Genomic DNA, 19,271 nt, shown 5'->3' with positions numbered 1-19,271 from the left:
TAAAAAAAATTTTCATTTTTAGTCTTATGGCATTTGTACTGTTTTTTCTATGATATTAATTGTATGTATTACATAATGTATTTTGCATACAGTGTTATAGTATGGATAGCATTTTGTTTTGTAATAACCTAATTTATTTATTTTTTATCACCTTTATTTTTTAAAATATAAATTTATTTATTTTAATTGGAGGTTAGACCTAATTTAAAGTTGCATATAAGTATTAAGTTGCTGCTTTATAGTATCTATTACTATACAGTTTATATATATATTATTAACCTTTTTAGAAAATAAGCATTGTGATTTACATAATGACTTGTCTATTAACTCACATGTAGGCTGCTGTGGAATTTTTTTCCTATTAAAACAGAATATGTAACCAGTAATTTCTCCTTTAAATGTGCCCTGAAGAGAAGACATGTACTAGATTGTTTAATAGCAGTTTCATTGATAATATCTCAAAATTAGAAATAATCTAAAGGCTCATCAGGAAGTGGATAGACTGTAGTATATTAATGCAATGGAAATCCACAAAGGAAAATAAAACTCTTAATACATGTAATAGATCTTGCTGATTTTATAGATTGTAATACAGAGTGAAAGGTGTCTGTCCAAAAATTATTCAATCTATATGAATCTTAGGAACATACAAATACAAATCTATGGTATTATAAATGAGAATAGTGGGTACCTGGTGTTGGTGGTATTAACACTGGAGACAAAAGAGCTTGCTGACACACTTGGAATGTCCTATATCTTGACCTAAGTGGAGATTACATGGGTATATAAGTAAAAGTTCACTGAAGTATAAAGTTAAGATATGTATCCTTTTATATATTATACCTCACATAAAAATTAATATAATATTTTGGCCCACTTTTTGATTGGGTCGTTTATTTTTCTGGAATTGAGCTGCAGAAGTTGCTTGTATATTTTTGAAATTAATTGTTTGTCAGTTGCTTCATTTGCTATTATTTTCTCCCATTCCGAAGGCTGTCTTTTCACCTTGCTTATAGTATCCTTTGTTATGCAGAAGCTTTTAATTTTAATTAGATCCCATTTGTTTATTTTTGCTTTTATTTCCAGTATTCTGGGAGGTGGGTTATAGAGGATCCTGCTGTGATTTACGTTAGAGAGTGTTTTGCCTATGTTCTCCTCTAGGAGTTTTATTTTATTTTTTAAATTTTATTTTTACTTTATTTTACTTTACAATACTGTATTGGTTTTGCCATACATTGACATGAATCCACCATGGGTGTATACAAGCTCCCAATCCTGAATCTCCCTCCCACCTCCCACCCCATATCATCTCTCTGGATCATCCCCATGCACCAGCCCCAAGCATCCTGTATCCTGTATCGAACATAGACTGGCACTTCGTTTCTTACATGATAGTATACATGTTTCAATGCTATTCTCCCAAGTCATCCCACCCTCTCCCTCTCCCACAGAGTCCAAAAGTCCGTTCTACACATCTGTGTCTCTTTTGCTGTCTTGCATAAAGGATCATCATTACCATCTTTCTAAATTCCGTATATATGTGTCAGTATACTGTATTGGTATTTTTCTTTCTGGCTTACTTCACTCTGTATAACTGGCTCCAGTTTCATCCATCTCATTAGAACTGATTCGAATGTATTCTTTTTAATGGCTGAGTAATACTCCATTGTGTGTATGTACCACAGCTTCCTTATCCATTCATCTGCTGATGGACATCTAGGTTGTTTCCATGTCCTGGCTATTATAAACAGTGCTGCGATGAACATTAGGATACACGTGTCTCTTTCAATTCTGGTTTCCTTGGTGTGTATGCCCAGCAGTGGGATTGCTGGGTCATAAGGCAGTTCTATTTGCAATTTTTAAAGGAATCTCCAAACTGTTCTCCATAGTGGCTGTACTAGTTTGCATTCCCACCAACAGTGTAAGAGGGTTCCCTTTTCCCCACACCCTCTCCAGCATTTATTGCTTGTAGACTTTTGGATCGCAGCCATTCTGACTGGTGTGAAGTGGTACCTCATTGTGGTTTTGATTTGCATTTCTCTGATAATGAGTGATGTTGAGCATCTTTTCATGTGTTTGTTAGCCATCTGTATGTCTTCTTTGGAGAAATGTCTATTTAGTTCTTTGGCCCATTTTTTGATTGGGTCGTTTATTTTTCTGGAGTTGAGCTGCATAAGTTGCTTGTATATTTTTGAGATTAGTTGTTTGTCAGTTGCTTCATTTGCTATTGTTTTCTCCCATTCGGAAAGCTGTCTTTTCACCTTACTTATAGTTTCCTTTGTTGTGCAGAAGCTTTTAATTTTAATTAGATCCCATTTGTTTATTTTTGCTTTTATTTCCAGTATTCTGGGAGGTGGATCATAGAGGATCCTGCTGTGATTTATGTCGGAGAGTGTTTTGCCTATGTTCTCCTCTAGGAGTTTTATATTTTCTGGTCTTACGTTTAGATCTTTAATCCATTTGAGTTTATTTTTGTGTGTGGTGTTAGAAAGTGATCTAGTTTCATTCTTTTACAAGTGGTTGACCAGTTTTCCCAGCACCACTTGTTAAAGAGATTGTCTTTACTCCATTGTATATTCTTGCCTCCTTGTCGAAGATAAGTTGTCCATAGGTGTGTGGATTTATCTCTGGGCTTTCTATTTTGTTCCATTGATCTATACTTCTGTCTTTGTGCCAGTACCATACTGTCTTGATGACTGTGGCTTTGTGGTAGAGCCTGAAGTCAGGCAGATTGATTCCTCCAGTTCCATTCTTCTTTCTCAAGATTGCTTTGGCTATTCGAGGTTTTTTGTGTTTCCATAGAAATTGTGAAATTATTTGTTCTAGCTTGATAGGGATTGCATTGAATCAAAAAATGGACCAAAGAACTAGACATTTCTCCAAAGAAGACATATGGATGGCTAACAAACACATGAAAAGATGCTCAACATCACTCATTATCAGAGAAATGCAAATCAAAACCACAATGAGGTACCATTTCACGCCAGTCAGAATAGCTGCGATCCAAAAGTCTACAAGCAATAAATGCTGGAGAGGGTGTGGAGAAAAGGGAACCCTCTTACACTGTTGGTGGGAATGCAAACTAGTACAGCCACTATGGAGAACAGTGTGGAGATTCCTTAAAAAACTGGAAATAAAATGGCCTTATGACCCAGCAATCCCACTACTGGGCATACACACTGAGGAAACCAGAATTGAAAGAGACACATGTACCCCAATGTTCATCGCAGCACTGTTTATAATAGCCAGGACATGGAAGCAACCTAGATGTCCATCAGCAGATGAATGGATAAGAAAGCTGTGGTACATACACACAATGGAGTATTACTCAGCCATTAAAAAGAATACATTTGAATCAGTTCTAATGAGGTGGTTGAAACTGGAGCCAGTTATACAGAGTGAAGTAAGCCAGAAAGAAAAACACCAATACAGTATACTAACACATATATATGGAATTTAGAAAGATGGTAATGATAACCCTGCATGCGAGACAGCAAAAGAGACACAGATGTAAAGAACAGTCTTTTGGACTCTGTGGGAGAGGGAGAGGGTGGGATGATTTGGGAGAATGGCATTGAAACATGTATAATATCATATATGAAAAGAATCGCCAGTCTAGGTTTGATGCAGTATACAGGATGCTTGGGGCTGGTGCACTGGGATGACACAGAGAGATGGTCCTGGGAGGGAGGTCGGAGGGGGATTCAGATTTGGGAACATGTGTACAACCTGTGGCAGATTCATGTTGATGTATGGCAAAACCAATACAGTATTATAAAGTAAAATAAAACAAATCAGTATAATACTGCAATAATCACTATCATCAGTAACATGTTTTATATCTTCTTTCTGATTAATTATTAAAGTCAAAAGAAATAGATGTTTTGTGGTTTCTTTTCAAAGTATTTGGGGTTATTAGACAAATTTATCAGACCTTCCAAGGTATGGTATTTTATTTATTTGAGTCATTTCAATACAGATCTTCTCACTACTTTAAAACTTCTCTGAGAAAAAAAGGGCATGCAGCATACATTGGACCTTTGTGTTATGTTTTTCACAATTATTGTCTGATTATATCTGTTAAGGTATGGACTTCTGGCTCCCTGCTTTCACCTATATGTACCCTCTAAATAAACATTTAATATTTAATTTAAAAAACATACTTCTCCTCATTTCTGTAAAGGTAGACAGAGAGAAGCAAATGTTTCTCATTGCCTACAAAGCTAATAATATAGTAAAACTACTCTCAATAGTAAGCATGGTGTTTCAGATTTTCTCAGTGAATCTTGACTGGTCTATATAATCCCCCCCTTTTTAAAATAATGCTTCCGTACGTCTTTTAAACATCACATTGTTGTTTTAAACCTGCAACTAAGAGTTTCTTAAACTATTTCTTGACTGAAGTCTATATAATCCCCCCCTTTTTAAAATAATGCTTCTGTACATCTTTTAAACATCACATTGTTGTTTTAAACCTGCAACTAAGAGTTTCTTGAACTATTTCAGTTCATCATCCAGCATTTGTACTAGTCCCACTAATTTAATTAGCATGCTGCAGGGTAGAATTGATACATATCCTGATTATCTTTTGTTATCTTTTGAATTTTTCTCTCCACATTAGCAAGACCTTATTATAAAGTTTTATAAATTGAGAAGGCAGTGGCATTTTGGAGAAAAGTAGAGACTGGAGTCAAGATACTGGACTCAATGAAGTTCTGAATCAGATGGTTGATAGATACATTTTCTTTACTACAGTGAAAAACTTTAAAAGAATTGGATCAGTAGATTTAATTTTTGTTCCAATTTAAGTTAGCAAATGAATATTCTACAACCTGAGATTAGTGTTAAAGGCTATTGTAAATAAAATAATGAAACATACAGACTGTAGTTGCATTTTTCTCAGCAAAGATCATGTGAAATGTTACTGATTAACAAATGTTCGTATGAGACCCTTCACTTCATGGCCTTAATCTTGACATCCAGATAGGAATTACAGGGCTATCAATCTCTTTCTGCAGCTGCTGGTGCTAGTTCCAATGCTAATGTTGGTTCCATTTATAGAAAATCTTCCTCCTGTTTTATCTCTGACAACTTGAACATATCCATTGAAAAGAAGGGTGCTAGAGACAGAAAAGAAGCTATAGTTTAGAAGAACGGGAGATTTTTGCTTTGTGTTAGAATGAGGTCATCTAAATATAGCAATTCATCTTTCTAAGATTTAAAAACAACTGAATTCAAACTGTCACAAGCACTTACTCTTTTCAAGGAAGACATTTTTGGCCAAAACATATTTTTGGTCTTTTTTTCTCCATCTTAAAAACTAATGGGTTGAGTGTCCGTATGCATTGTTTCTGAATAAAATGTCTGGTGCTGCCTGGAATTCATGCACAAGAAGGACAGCTGATGTGAGTAAAGTATTGCAAGGTGAAAGAATTCACTATTCTAAATGCATCCCTAAGGGAGTTTAGAAGCACTAATATTACACATTGAACACCCCTCTCTGCTAGGTGCCTGCATAATCATAGCATTGAAATTGACATATTTATCACAGACAATCACATTGGAAACTTTCTGAAGCTATAAATAATAGCTAGGACACCTATAATATTTTTCAGATGCAGAGACAAGGCACATGATCTTGATATAATCTGCACAGAGTAAAACCCAGGGGCATTCATATTCAGTATTTGTGGCTGGGTTTTTGCATGACACCCAGAGTTCCTCAAACTTAACAAAACTCTTTGTGTTGGATGAAATCTTACAAGACTATCTGGGGCAGCTCCACTGCCTCAGAGATAAATAGTCCTAGTGAGATGATAATATATACTTCTTTAACAGATTTCCTGACATGATTTTTCAAGTGGTCAACAAATATTTATTATTAAGAACTAAAACTTATGGGCCACATTCCCTACATTTTAGACATGGATCCAAGAACATATATATATATATGTATATGTATATACATATATAATTTTAATTAATACTTAGAACATCTTTACTAGAGAAACTAATTTTTACCCTTATTTTATGGATGAACAATGCATGCCACAGGAAAGTTAAGAGCAGGTGTTAATATACTCTAAAAGGCAGTGCATTTTAAGTTGAAAGCACAGTTTTTGTGGCCTTGGTTTTTAAATCCCATTTCTTCTATTTATTAATTCTATGACATTAAGCAACATATTTAAGTTCTCTTCACATCAGTGCTTTCATTGGTAAAATGTAGCTAGCAATTATAGCTACTTCAATGGCTATGACTATACATGAGTGGAGGTAGCCTATCAGGGTTGTATCTGACTCATAATATAGGCTCAATAAGTGTTAATCTTACACTATTCTGTTTCCTATGGTAAGAATGTTTTGTATTCAAGCATTGTACTGAAATGAGAGCCTTTTACATCTCTCTCCCCTATTAGGCTGTGTGCTCTTCAATTATAAGGACATAGTTTAATTCATGCTAAGTACTTAGCAAGATTGATGTTACACATAATTTCACTGAATGAATACATGAATAAGGCATGATGCCTCTTTCTTAACTGTATGATATCATGAACCAGAGCATCACAGTCACTGGAATACAAAACAAGGTGTACCACATGATGATAACAGAGCCAGTCATGCATTTTCCTGGTTCTCATGTCATTTTTGGAAATAATTGTTTTACAGTATTCTTATTAGATTATAATGCTCTTCCTTATTGCTTTTTTTCTCTGCTAAACTGAGAATTCTTAAACTGTTCAGAGCGAGCACTCCTGTTATCCCACCATCTTTTAAACTGCAGTGCCTGTTTTAACGTTTGTGCATATGCTGCGAGTATGTGTGTGTGAACATGTTTGCTTGTGTGTGCGTGTGTACGTAAATGAGGTGCAAAGGTAGATTCAACACTGTTATGGCAGCTGTTGTAAACTCAAACTGGACCCGAGGAAAGAGATATGATTGAAGGACCTGGTCTGCTCTTTACTTTCTGCTTGGCCTTGTGCAAAGCACTTGGCATGAGTTTCTATGGACAACAAATAGACCCTCTTTAGTCAATTTCTTCATACCTCCTTAGTAACTCTGATCCTTAGTGGAAGCTATTATAAACAGTTGTGTAACCATTACATGGATTTTTCCAGGGCAAATCATACATTGAATTCTTAGGTTTATAGTGATATACCCTGAATTGAAGAGAATCTAGTGTGTATTGCTAATAAGGATCCTGGCTTCAGGAAGCTGAAAAGAGGACATAGTTGAGTAAAAGAAAGAAAAAGAACATAGTTAAGTAAATGTTGGAAACCTTTTGCTAGATAATCTGTTTTGCAAATTCCCCTGGTATACATAATGCAAAGCCAAGGCTTTGAACATCTCCGTTCAAAAACAGGCAAACTGTTGAAAGCTTACATTCAATAGAAACTGCTCCTCACCTCCTCCCCGACCCTGCTTCTTTGCAGACTTGAAATGCAGTACCATGTATTGCTAAAATACGAAGAGGTCAAGGAGACATTCAGACTTGAATTAGTACAATATGACATAGAGGATATTGCTACACGGGGTATGTTTTCCATCACTTACTCTTTTTTAGTGTGCTATCTGTGTTTTGAAAGTGTTTCTTTGCTACTGCAGTCGGTGAAAACCTTCAATCTGAGATCAGTGAGGTTAAAAGAGTTGTCATTTTGACAATTGCCCAAAAATCTGTTCAGAGGAACTCAAAGCCTTATTTTATCAAAGGCAAAATTCATTTTCAGAAAGCCTTAGGTAAGAGTCTATTTCTAAACACAATGTCTTGTAATCAACCGATATCTGTTGGAACTTAAACATGTTTTAAATTGTTTTGTTTTCTAAGACTTTTGAATAAAAAAACAGCCTTTTCACAGAAAGTCAGAATACTTGGCAATGAAAGAAGGCAGAGAGGTCACCAAAGGGCATATCGATGTATTAAACTGAGGATCCAAAAAAGTACGTTGAGGAAGGAAGGGTCTCAGACATGTTTCCCACTATTTAAGAAGTGTTACTCAGTACTGAAAAGATTCTAGTGGGAGTTCTTATTTATTTATTTATTTTTTGGTCTGAATAACCTGAATAGTATTGGATTAAGTGGTCAATGGGCAGGCATAGAACAAAGTCATAGCACTTTGATTTTAAAGAAAAAATAGTAGCTATATTTCCCGTCTTTGTGCAATTTAAAGATAGAGGGTTAAGACTAGACGAATACATGAAAAGGAAGGCAGTTGAATATAAAATATAAAATATTTAATTTATTTTTTAAATAGTCCTAGGTTGTCCAGGACTTAGAGGAATTTAGCTATGTAGCCTACTGTTAGAAATATGTTTACTATGATACTTCTTGTATGACGCTCTTGCTTTTCATAGGTTCATTTACTGGAGATCTGAAGTCATGTCTTTAAAGGTAGAGTCCACAATCTATATTTTTCATATCCCTGTGCCTAACACAGTGTCTATCATATAAAAAATATTTGATTCATTTGAATAAAAGTTTTTTTATATAAAGAGATGAATGATTATAAGTGAGGGTGTTACGTTTTTCCTGTTTTATCCTTTATGATGCTGTTTTCCATGCTTCATTGAGAGAAAAATCTCTAAGGGCAGATGGATCCTTCTAAAACCTGGCTCTATTTTGCTTGAAGTCCTCAAATTGTAGGGTGTAAGACTTCTGTCTCATTCTTTATCTTTCTCTTTCATGCTCATAATTCTTGATCTGAATTGAAAAGCTGTTATCTTTTTTCTGCTTTAGGCTAATGTTAGTTTAGATATCTATTTCTCATTATGTATTATTAACTTGTTGAAGCCAGACACATATCTTCATTGTGTGTCCTCCACAGCATTTAGTACAGTGCCTCATCGATGGGAGAAAGCTTGTTAAACTGAATTACATTGATAGTGATCACAGGTTTGGAAAATAGGATGCTTTAGAGAAGATTAAAAGAACACAGACTGTTTATCTTAAACAAAAGATCAAATGCTATTCTAAGAGTTCACAATCAATAAAGATTTTATATCTCCAGTGGTGGAAATGGAAAGTAGTTGTAGAGTGGGTGGTTACTGACTTTTCTCAAAAGTCTCCTTATAGTTTTGGATAAAATGGACAGGGACATACATCTTTTCTGTGCATTCTGGCTGTATGGGCCAGGTATTTTTGAACAACCATACCTCACTGGTTCCACTGAAGCTCTGAGGAATTCAATCCTAACTTCTATCTATATTAATAATTGGGAAACTATTGTTTTATAAATGGGATCACTTGTTACATATAATTGTTCTGCTTTTCAGCCAAATCATCCTTATTAGCTTAACTAGTTTACTATCTTTCACTGAAACATTCACAATGTTTTACCAATCTTATCTTTTTCAACAGGTATTTATTAAGCACTCAATTGGGTCATATCATCAGCAGTATACCAAAGATGTGAAAATGAATAAAATGTAGGCTCTGCCCTTGAAGTGCTAATAATCACATAGCAAAATGTCCAAGTAAAGGAAAATGAGATAATGGTATAATATGTGATGCTAGGGTTTCCCTGGTGTCTCAGTGGGTAAAGAATCCACCTGCAATGCATGAGTCACAGGAGATGATGGTTCCATCCCTGGTTCAGCAAGATCCTCTGGAGGAGGAAAATGGCAACCTACTCCAGTATTCTTGCCCAGAGAATCCCATGGAGAGAGGAGCCTGGTGGGCTACAGTCCATGGGGTCACAAAGAGTCAGACACAACTGAAGTGACTGAGCACTCACACATGCATCTGATGATAAGAAACAGATGTGTTAAATTATGTGGGAGCATGTGAATGCGAAGGGAATTATTTGTGTAAGTTAGCACTATTCAATAGAATTACAATGCAAAGACACATATAATTTAAAATTGTCTAAGATAAAAAAGATGTGGGAAAAAATAGTCTTAATAATACATTTTACTTAACCCAGTATAAAAACCATTAATGTTATACTTTATGGTCTTTATATTTTTTGGCTTGTTTTTGAACTAGATGCATCCTTGGAATCTAGGATGCATTTGATACTGCCAGTGCCTCTCAATTTGGACTAGCCACATTTCAAGTGTTTGATAACAACATGTGGCTATTGGCTATCATATTGAACAACACAAATTCCAGAATTTAAAAGAGTGAATTTTGAGTAATTTGACAATGAGCTGAACTCTGGAGGTATAAGAACTTCCAGATTTAAGAGATGAGGTAGGGGCACAAACACATGCAAAAGCACAGAAACATCCAGATGTGTTAGGAGAAACTTCATATGTGTAGGCATGACAGAGAATTAACCCAGAGAGAAAGCTTAAGGCAAAGCTTTCCAATTTTTCCTGAAGAGCTAATAAAACTAGGTTTCAAAGCTAAAAACTCATCATAATATTATTGGCTCTAATAATAATATAATTTTGCTGCTTTACTTAAGTATGTACAGGAGTGCTTAATACATGCCAGTGCTTAATACATGATCTTAACATTTCTTATATATTAGCTTGCTTAATTCTTGCAACAATTCCATGAGGTAAATGTCATTATTGTGTTTGGGTGTGTGAAGTCGCTTCAGTCATGACTGGACTCTTTGTGACCATATGGATGGTATACCACCAGGCTCCTCAGTCCATAGGATTCTCCAGGCAGAATACTTGAGTGGATTGACATTTCCTTTTCCAAGGATCCTTCCCAACCCAGGGATCAAACCCCTGTGCCTTATGTCTCCTGCATTGACAGGCAGATTCTTTACCATTAGCACCACTTGGGAAGCCCATCCCATGTTATAGATGAGGAAACTGAAATATAAGGACACCAAATAACTTGTTCAATGGCACACAGCTAAGTGAAACAAACAGAATTTGACTCCAGAATCTGTGCTTTTAACTACTATGCTATATTAACTCTGAAAATCACTGTCCACTCTGTACTGTATAGACCTACTTTTGAATTGGATATTCCATATAGATCAGTAGTGGCTAACCATTTAAGAGCTATCAAAGTTTTAAAATGAGTTAATGAAACAAATTTGTTTTCCTAAAAGTAAAAACTGAAGACTAATTACAATTTCAAGCTGTGAAAACATATATGGCAAACAGTTGATTATATTTTAGGGGTATAGTGTGAGCTATATAAATAATCTCTAATGTTTCAATAGTAAGATGAGCAGTTGAAAGCATAATTTCACCCAAGTAGTTTCTATCAATTTCCTGAAGTGTAAAGGAAAAAAAAAAATTGTGTTGAATTTAAGAAACACATCTGAAATAATTAGTTTGGAAGTTAAAAAAAAAAAAAATGAAGGGGGAAAGGAACAGGCCAAGCTGACTCCATCTTGAAAAGGAAGGATTCCATCTTACATTCCCAGTGAATTTTGGACTATATACCTCCTTGCATTTTCAGTGAACTTTAGACTATGTGCCTGGTAGACATGGAGATAACAAACCTATAGCAGAACAGGCCTCCCAGACTGATAAACACCAGATTCCATACCAAGATTTCCTATCGCAAGAAAGAATGTAGTAATTCTTTATGCAGTCAATCACCTTTGTAATCTTTATGGCACTCATTGATGTAGTCTGCAATGTATAACCAGCTGACCCTTCTGATTATGAATTATGGCTGTAACTTGATTGTATCTCCCTTTAACATTTTTAAGGCTAGGTTTAAGGAATTGGGGGATGGGGGGTTGAGCACATACACTAAAGGTATATAAGGTTTTCACAAAAGTTGGTTGAGGTCCCTGGCTAAAGGGAACTCTGCCTTGGACCGACCAGTGTAATAAGCTGCAAAGACACTATTCAAGCTGTCCTTCTGAGTGAGTCTGTTTCCTGGAGTGTTTGGCTATAACATTTAATGTGTTGGTCAGGAAGCTCCTCACTTTGAGCAGACAAGTCCCTCTTGGGGCTACACTGAGGGCTTGCAGCTCAGTCTTCTATAGCGGGGAAGGTGCCTCGCCCTTTTGGAAAGAGTCTGTTCCTCAATGCCTGGATCTTTCACGTTGGTGGATAGTGGATGGCAGCAGGGGAACTGAGTGCTCAGGTAAGGAGGTTTCCAGCCAGCAGGGTGGAAGAGGGGGCCTGATCAACCCCCACCCCCACCCCGGGAGAGAATAGGAATCATGTAAACTGTGACTGTCACAAAGGGGTGGTATCCACATTGTTCTGGGATAGATTGCTATTGGATGAACGGGGAAGTTTTGGGGAAACAGGGCTGAGAATGTCACAAAGGAGGTGGAGTCCACGTTGTCTGGGGGTAAACTATTACTGGGCAACTGCGAAGGGGCTTCTAGGGGAAGACACTTGGTCTTTGTGTGCTTGTATTTTGCTCTTCCCAAGGAGGTGTGCTATTTGCTGTGAAATTCTTTATTTTCTCAAAATTGTCAGGCTAGAAGGAGGGGGATACATGAATGAGTACGAATTGGCTTTTTTGGAGATGGCCTCGGATGTGGAATATTTAACCCATCTGTGTTTTCATCTGCACCCGATCAAGCCCACCAGGGCAGAACGGACCTTAAAAGTCAAGGTAGAAATAGTCTTCGATCAAGTGGTGTTCTGGTTCGGCCATGCCAATTGGCAGGTGAAGACACACCGATCCCTTTTCTCCCTCTGGGATCTGGCAGGTAAGGCTCTTCTCACCCCAGTTATAAAGGAGGCAGAATGGCAATTTAAGTGTTTCACTGAGTGGAATATCAGAAGTACATAGGGTACTGAGAACTTCATAGATAGAACAAAAAGGAAAGAAGAAGGTCTGAGAAGGTAGCAAGATGGGGAAGTGAATCTAAGGCAACTCTATTGGAGTGCATGACTAAAAGTTTTAAGAAGGGATTTGGAGGAGACTATGTGGTGAAGATGACACCTAACCTCCTCCGCATACTCTGTGAGGTCGAATGGCCCTCTGTGGGAGTAGGATGGCCACCAGAAGGCACCATGAACTTAAAAATGGTCGAAGCAGACTTTATAGGAGCCACAGGAGAGCCAGGACATCCAGATCGATTTCCATATATTGACTCATGGCTAGGGTTAGCTCAAGACTCCCCTCCTTGGACAAGATTCTATATCAAGAAAGGGAAAGGAACAATATTAATGACACAAAAATTGACCAATGACTAAAAAGAAATTTTGCAGGATTTAGATGGGGACAACCTGCCCCCTCCCCCATACTGGATGATGATAGGCCCGCCTCCCAGTGCTCCACCAGGACCGGAGGCCGTATTAATGCCTGATCCAGGGCCAGGTGAAGTTCCTGCAGCAGTCGCTGCTCCTCCGCAAACTCTCCTGGAGATCATAGAGCTGCCCTTTCAGCAGGCTCTGATCCTGGTGATGGAGACCTCTGGTCAACGCCCCCAGGATTCCACCTTAGTGGGACCTCCTAGATTGTATCTGCCAATCCTGGTGATTGTGGACAAAAAGGGGGAAGGAAGCACAGGAATTAGACAAAGGCTATGCTCTGCCAAGAAGCAAGAGGACAGAGCCCTGCTGCAGATGCCTCTGAGAGAGATACAGAAAGATGCAATCTACTACCAGCCTCCTGTAACATATTTTCCTACCAGCCATTTCCCTCTACAGACATATTAAACTGGCAAAGACACATCCCACCGTACTTGGGGGAGCCACAAGCCATGACTAGACTAATGGAGACTATTTTTCAAACCCACCACCCTACACGGGATGATATAATCCAGCTACTAGTCTCCCTTTGCAGCACTGAGGACACAGGATCCTAACTGAGGCTAGAAAATGGCTAGGAGAAATAGCATCTGAGGGTACCATAAACCCACAGTGGTGGGCAAACTAGCTGCCCCTGATGAGAAGCCCAATTGGGACTATAACACAGAGGAAGGAAGGGGCCACCTGGAGAGATTTTGGGTGGCTATTTTACAAAGCCTCAAGAGGAGGGCCCAAAAACCTATGAATGTGACAAAATTCCCAGAAGTGATTCAAAGGGAGAACAAATCACCCTCTGAGTTCTACAAAAGACTGTGCGAGGCCTGCAGACTTCATATGCCAATAGATCCAGAGGCTGCTGGATCTCAGGTGGTGATAAATGCAGCCTTTGTGTCTCAAGCCTATCCTGATATCAGGCGCAAGTTTCAAAAGGTGGAAGGGATATTGGCCATGACTAGCTCACAAATAATTGAGATAACTGATAAGGTATTCAGGAGTAGAGACACGGAGGCAAAAAGGGGAGTTGAGCAAAGGCGGAGAGAAGATAATAAGAGGGCAGACCAAAGGGTCGCAGCACTGGCTGCAACCCTCCCTAGACCTCCTCAGCCCCCTCTGAACTGGAGTCAGCCTCACAGCTACAAGAAGGCCCAGGGCCACCCTACAAGCAAATCAATGTGCCCAATGCAGGGGCTTTGGTCACTGGAAAAATTAATGCCCCCCAAATAGTGGGGAAAATGATTTAACATTAGTTGTTATAGGGCTGGCTGGACTAGAGTGAATGGGCTGCCAGGGCTCAAAGATGCAAGGTCCCAGAGAGCCCATGGTAAAATTAAAAGTGGGGGACCAAATTATTGACTTTATGGTGGACACTGGAACAGAAATGTCAGTGGTGACTGAACCAGTGGCACTCCTCTCAAAAAGGCCATTGCTATAGCAAGAGTAACTGGGGAAGAGATGACTAGACATTTCTGCCTACCCTGAAAATGTCGGATGGGGGGATGCTGAGTGACTCATGAATTTCTATACATCCCTGAATGCCCAGTACCTTTGTTGGGAACAGACTCGCTGTGTAAATTGGGGGCACAAGTGAATCACCCCATGAAACCCACTCTTCAAGTGGGCTAAACCATCAATGTACTCTCCCTCCTGGTAAACCCTCAAGATGAATGGAGGTTGCACAGTCTCCTGGACGGGAAGCCAGAAGGGCTAAACGGTTGAGAGGAACCATTAACTCAACAATTCCCTGAGGTCTGGGCAGAAGACACCCCCCCCCCACCTCCCCACCCCTCCCGCCCCAGGCTTGCAAAACAACTAGCCCTATAGAACTCAAACCCGGTGCCACTCCAGTCAGAAAACCTCAGTACTCACTGCCACTAGAGGCTTGAGTTGGCATTTTGCCACAGATAAATAGACTGAAACAGGTGGGCATCCTGATTGAATGCCAGTCAGCCTGGAACACACTGATCCTACCAGTCAAAAAAGAAAGGGGGATAGGACTATAGACCTGTGCAGGACCTCAGACTGGTCAACCAAGCCACCATGACTACATCCCACCATTCCTAACCCCTATACTTTACTTAGCCTCCTCCCACTGAATACTAAGATCTATACTTGTCTAGATCTCAAGGATTCTTTCTTCCCTATACTCCTCTCTCTGGTGTCTCAACCCATTTTTGCTTTTGAATGGGAAGACCCAGCAGGGGTCACTAAACAACAGCTCACCTGGACTCGCCTCCCACGAGGACTTAAGAATTCCCCAACCATCTTTGGGGAAGACTTGGCTTCTGACCTGGACTCATTCCATCCAGAGAGGTTCAGATCCTGGTTGCTACAATAAGTGGATGACTTACTTTTGGCTGTTGAGAATGGAAAAGACTGCTGAGAAGGGACCAAGGCTTTCCTAGAGCTGTTGATGGAATCCGGCTACTGAGTCTTGAAAAAGAAGGCACAGATCTGCAAAGAGAGGAGGTAAGATATTTGGGGTTTGTTCTGAGAGGAGACACGAGGCTGTTAAACCAGTCCAGAAAAAGAGGTCATTTTGAGAATCCCACAACCAAGAACCAGACGACAGTCTAAGAGTTCTTGGGAGCCACTGGATTTTGTAGGATTTGGATTCTGGGCTATTCCCAGACAGCTCAATATATGAACTCCTAACTGGACCAGAAGGAGATTCCCTGAAGTGGACTGAGAGATAGCAACAGGCCTTTGAGGAACTAAAGCTGGCAAATGCATCAGCATCAGCACTTTGGGCCTGCCAGACCCTCCTAAGCTGTTTACTCTTTACATGACTGAAAAGGGCAAGGTGGTTATGGAAGTGTTGACCCAGACTATGGGGACATGGAGCAGACCTGTGATTTATCTCTTGAAACGATTGGACAAAGTTACCACTGGGTGGCTGGGATGCGTATGGGGCAGTTGCTGTGGTTGCCTTACTGGTCTGGGAGGCAACCAAGCCTACTTTGGGCCCAAGACTTGATCATAAAAGTCCACCATTAGATCAACACTCTCCTGTGAGGGGACCCCCATAAATGGCTGTCAACATCCCAGATTACTCAATACCAGGGGCTGTTATGTGAAAACCCCATGTCACTATCAAGCCTTGTCAGGCCCTGAATCCAGCCACTCTCCTTCTTGTGGGAGAAGGTGGGCACTCACATAATTGCAAGGAAATCCTAGAAGAAGTTTATGCCAGCAGACCTGACTTGAGAGATCAGCCAATCTCAGACCCAGATTGGGTCCTGTACACTGATGGCACCAGCCTGGTGAAACAAAGACAACGACTGTAGGGATATGCAAGAGTCACAGAAAAAACCATCTTTGAAGCTAGCTCACTTGTCTGTTCAAAGGACTGAACTATATGCTCTAATCCAGGCCCTCGAGCTCTCAAAAGTTAAGAAGACAAACATTTACACAGACTCTAGGTATGATTTTGCCACTTTGCATGTACATGTGTCTTTGTATAAACAGAGAGGTCTTCTGGCAGCCAACGGAAAGGACATTAAAAACAAGAAAGAAATCTTGACTCTATTAGATGCTGTATGGGAACCTGAAAAGGTAACAGTGATGCACTGTCGGGGTCACCAAAAGGAAGACATCCCACAAGCACAAGGAAACAGACTAGCAGATAAAACCACAAAACATGTGGCTGAGCAATTTGGGGCTGCTGGTGGGGGAATCTATCAGAACCTTGGTACTCTCAAAAATGCCTGAGTTAACTTTAAGTCTCCCACAGTATACCCCAGCCCAAGAACAGCTGGCTGAAGCAGAAAGGACCACCAAAGCATTAGACCCCCACACTGGTGTCTCAGGTTCACCAGACAACTCACTTGGGACATGACAAAATGGAAGAATTATTTTGAAAATATTTCTTAATTCCACGACTTTCCTCTTTATGTAGAATGGAATCCCCCAACTGTTCTGCTTGCTCACAGGTCAATGCTGCCCCTGGACATAAACAAAAACCTTCAGGAATACAGTTAAAAGGCACTCTACCCTTTGAACATTTAGAAGTGGACTTTACTGAGATGAAACCCTGCCGACACTATCGTTATTTACTGATCATGATATGTATCTTCTCAGGATGGGTGGAGGCCTTTCCTACCCGAACTGAAAAAGCAAATGAAGAGGCTTGCTGTCTGCTTCAAGAAATAATCCCCAGATTCAGGTTCCTAACCAGTATAAGATCAGAAAACAGCCCTGCCATTGTAGCCAAATTAATTCAACAGGTATGTAAAGCTCTAAATATCAAGTGGAAATTGCATATAGCATATAGGCCCCAGAGTTCCAGAATGGTGGATAGAACCAACCGAACTCTTAAAGAGACACTTTCAAAATGTATCATAGAGACCGACTGTTCATGGATAGACTTGCTTCTGGCAGCCTTACTCAAATTAAGGGTAACCCCGTATTACCAAGGTTATTCTTCTTATGTAATTGTCTGTGGGAGACCTTTCCCATAGTAAGACAGGTGTAGACAAATTTGCCACAGGTAAGGGGGGATGGGATTTCACAGCAGATGGAACAACTGGGTAATAAATTAGGTAACTAAGTTTGTACGAGAAAATGTGCTGTTTCCCCTTGGGGAACTTATTCACGTGTTTGTGCCCGATGACCAGGTGTGGGTCAAGGACTGGAAACACGACTCCTTGGCCATACATTGGAAGGGTCCATATACTGTTCTAACCGCATGTACAGTGGTTAAAGTTTCAGGTGTCACCCCCTGGATCCACTACACGAGGATAAAAAGAGCACACCATGCAGACCCAGAGGACGTGGGTGGACTATACAAAAGGACCCCACTGATCCATGTATGGATGTGAGAGTTGGACTGTGAAGAAAGCTTAGTGCCGAAGAATTGATGCTTTTGAACTATGGTGTTGGAGAAGACTCTTGAGAGCCCCCTGGACTGCAAGGAGATCCAACCAGTACATCCTAAAGGAGATCAGTCCTGGGTGTTCATTGGAAGGACTGATGTTGAAGCTGAAACTCCAATACTTTGGCTACCTCGTGTGAAGAGTTGACTCATTGGAAAAGACTGATGCTGGGAGGGATTGCGAGCAGGAGGAGAAGGGGACAACAGAGGATGAGATGGCTGGATGGCATCACTGACTTGATGGATATAAGTTTGAGTGAACTCCGGGAGTTGGTGATGGACACGGAGGCCTGGTGTGCTGTGATTCATGGGGTCCCAAAGAGTCGGACACGACTGAGTGACTGAACTGAACTGAACTGATCCCTGTGAAACCAAGATCGTTTTAAAGAAGAAGAGAAGAAGCTCTGCAATCAATTGCTGCTTCAAGGACTTGCCAACTTCATTTACCCAAATATGTACCAGGAAACCTAAAATGTAGTACATCACGATAAGTGATGCTCACACTGGAAGTTGAGAGCATCAAAATGGGGGAATAAGGAGGAAAGGAACAGGCTGAGCTGACTCCATCTTGAAAAGGAAGGATGCCATCTTATATTCCCAGTGAACTTTGGACTATACGCCTACTTGCATTTTCAGTGAACTTCGGAATATGTGCTTGGTAGCCATGGAGATAACATACCTATAGCAGAACAGATAAACAGATAAATTCCCAGACTGATAAACACCGGATTCCATACCAAGATTTCCAATTGCCAGAAACAATGTAATAATCCCTTTGTAGCCAACCACCTTTGTAATCTTTCTGGCACCCATTGGTGTAGGCTGCAATGTATAAACAGCTGACCCTCTGATTATGAATCATGGCTATAATCTGATTGTATCTCCCTTTAACATTTTCCAGGCTAAGTTTAAGGAATTGGGGGATAGGGGATTGAGCACATACACCTAAGGCATATAAGGTTTTCAGAAAAGTTGATCAGGGTCCCTGGCTAAAGGGAACTCTGCCTCGGACCCGTTGGTGTAATAAACTGTAAGGACACTATCCATGCTGTCCTCTGAGTGAGTTTGCTTCCTGGAGCATTTGGCTATAACAGAATGAAAAGTTTATGCCATGTAAGGACTAATCAAATGAAAGTCAATGTTGTTATATCAGTTTCAGAAAAACTGTAGATTTTAAGGCAAAAAATATTAATGAATAATACATCAGAATGATCATAACTAAATCCACTAGGAAGGTATATTTTGAAACAGTTTTATTTAGCTAATTACA

Source organism: Oryx dammah, unplaced genomic scaffold (genome assembly GCF_014754425.2).
Source record: "Oryx dammah isolate SB20612 unplaced genomic scaffold, SCBI_Odam_1.1 HiC_scaffold_17, whole genome shotgun sequence".
In the NCBI taxonomy this organism is placed as follows: domain Eukaryota; kingdom Metazoa; phylum Chordata; class Mammalia; order Artiodactyla; family Bovidae; genus Oryx; species Oryx dammah.
This window is presented reverse-complemented; position numbering follows the sequence as displayed.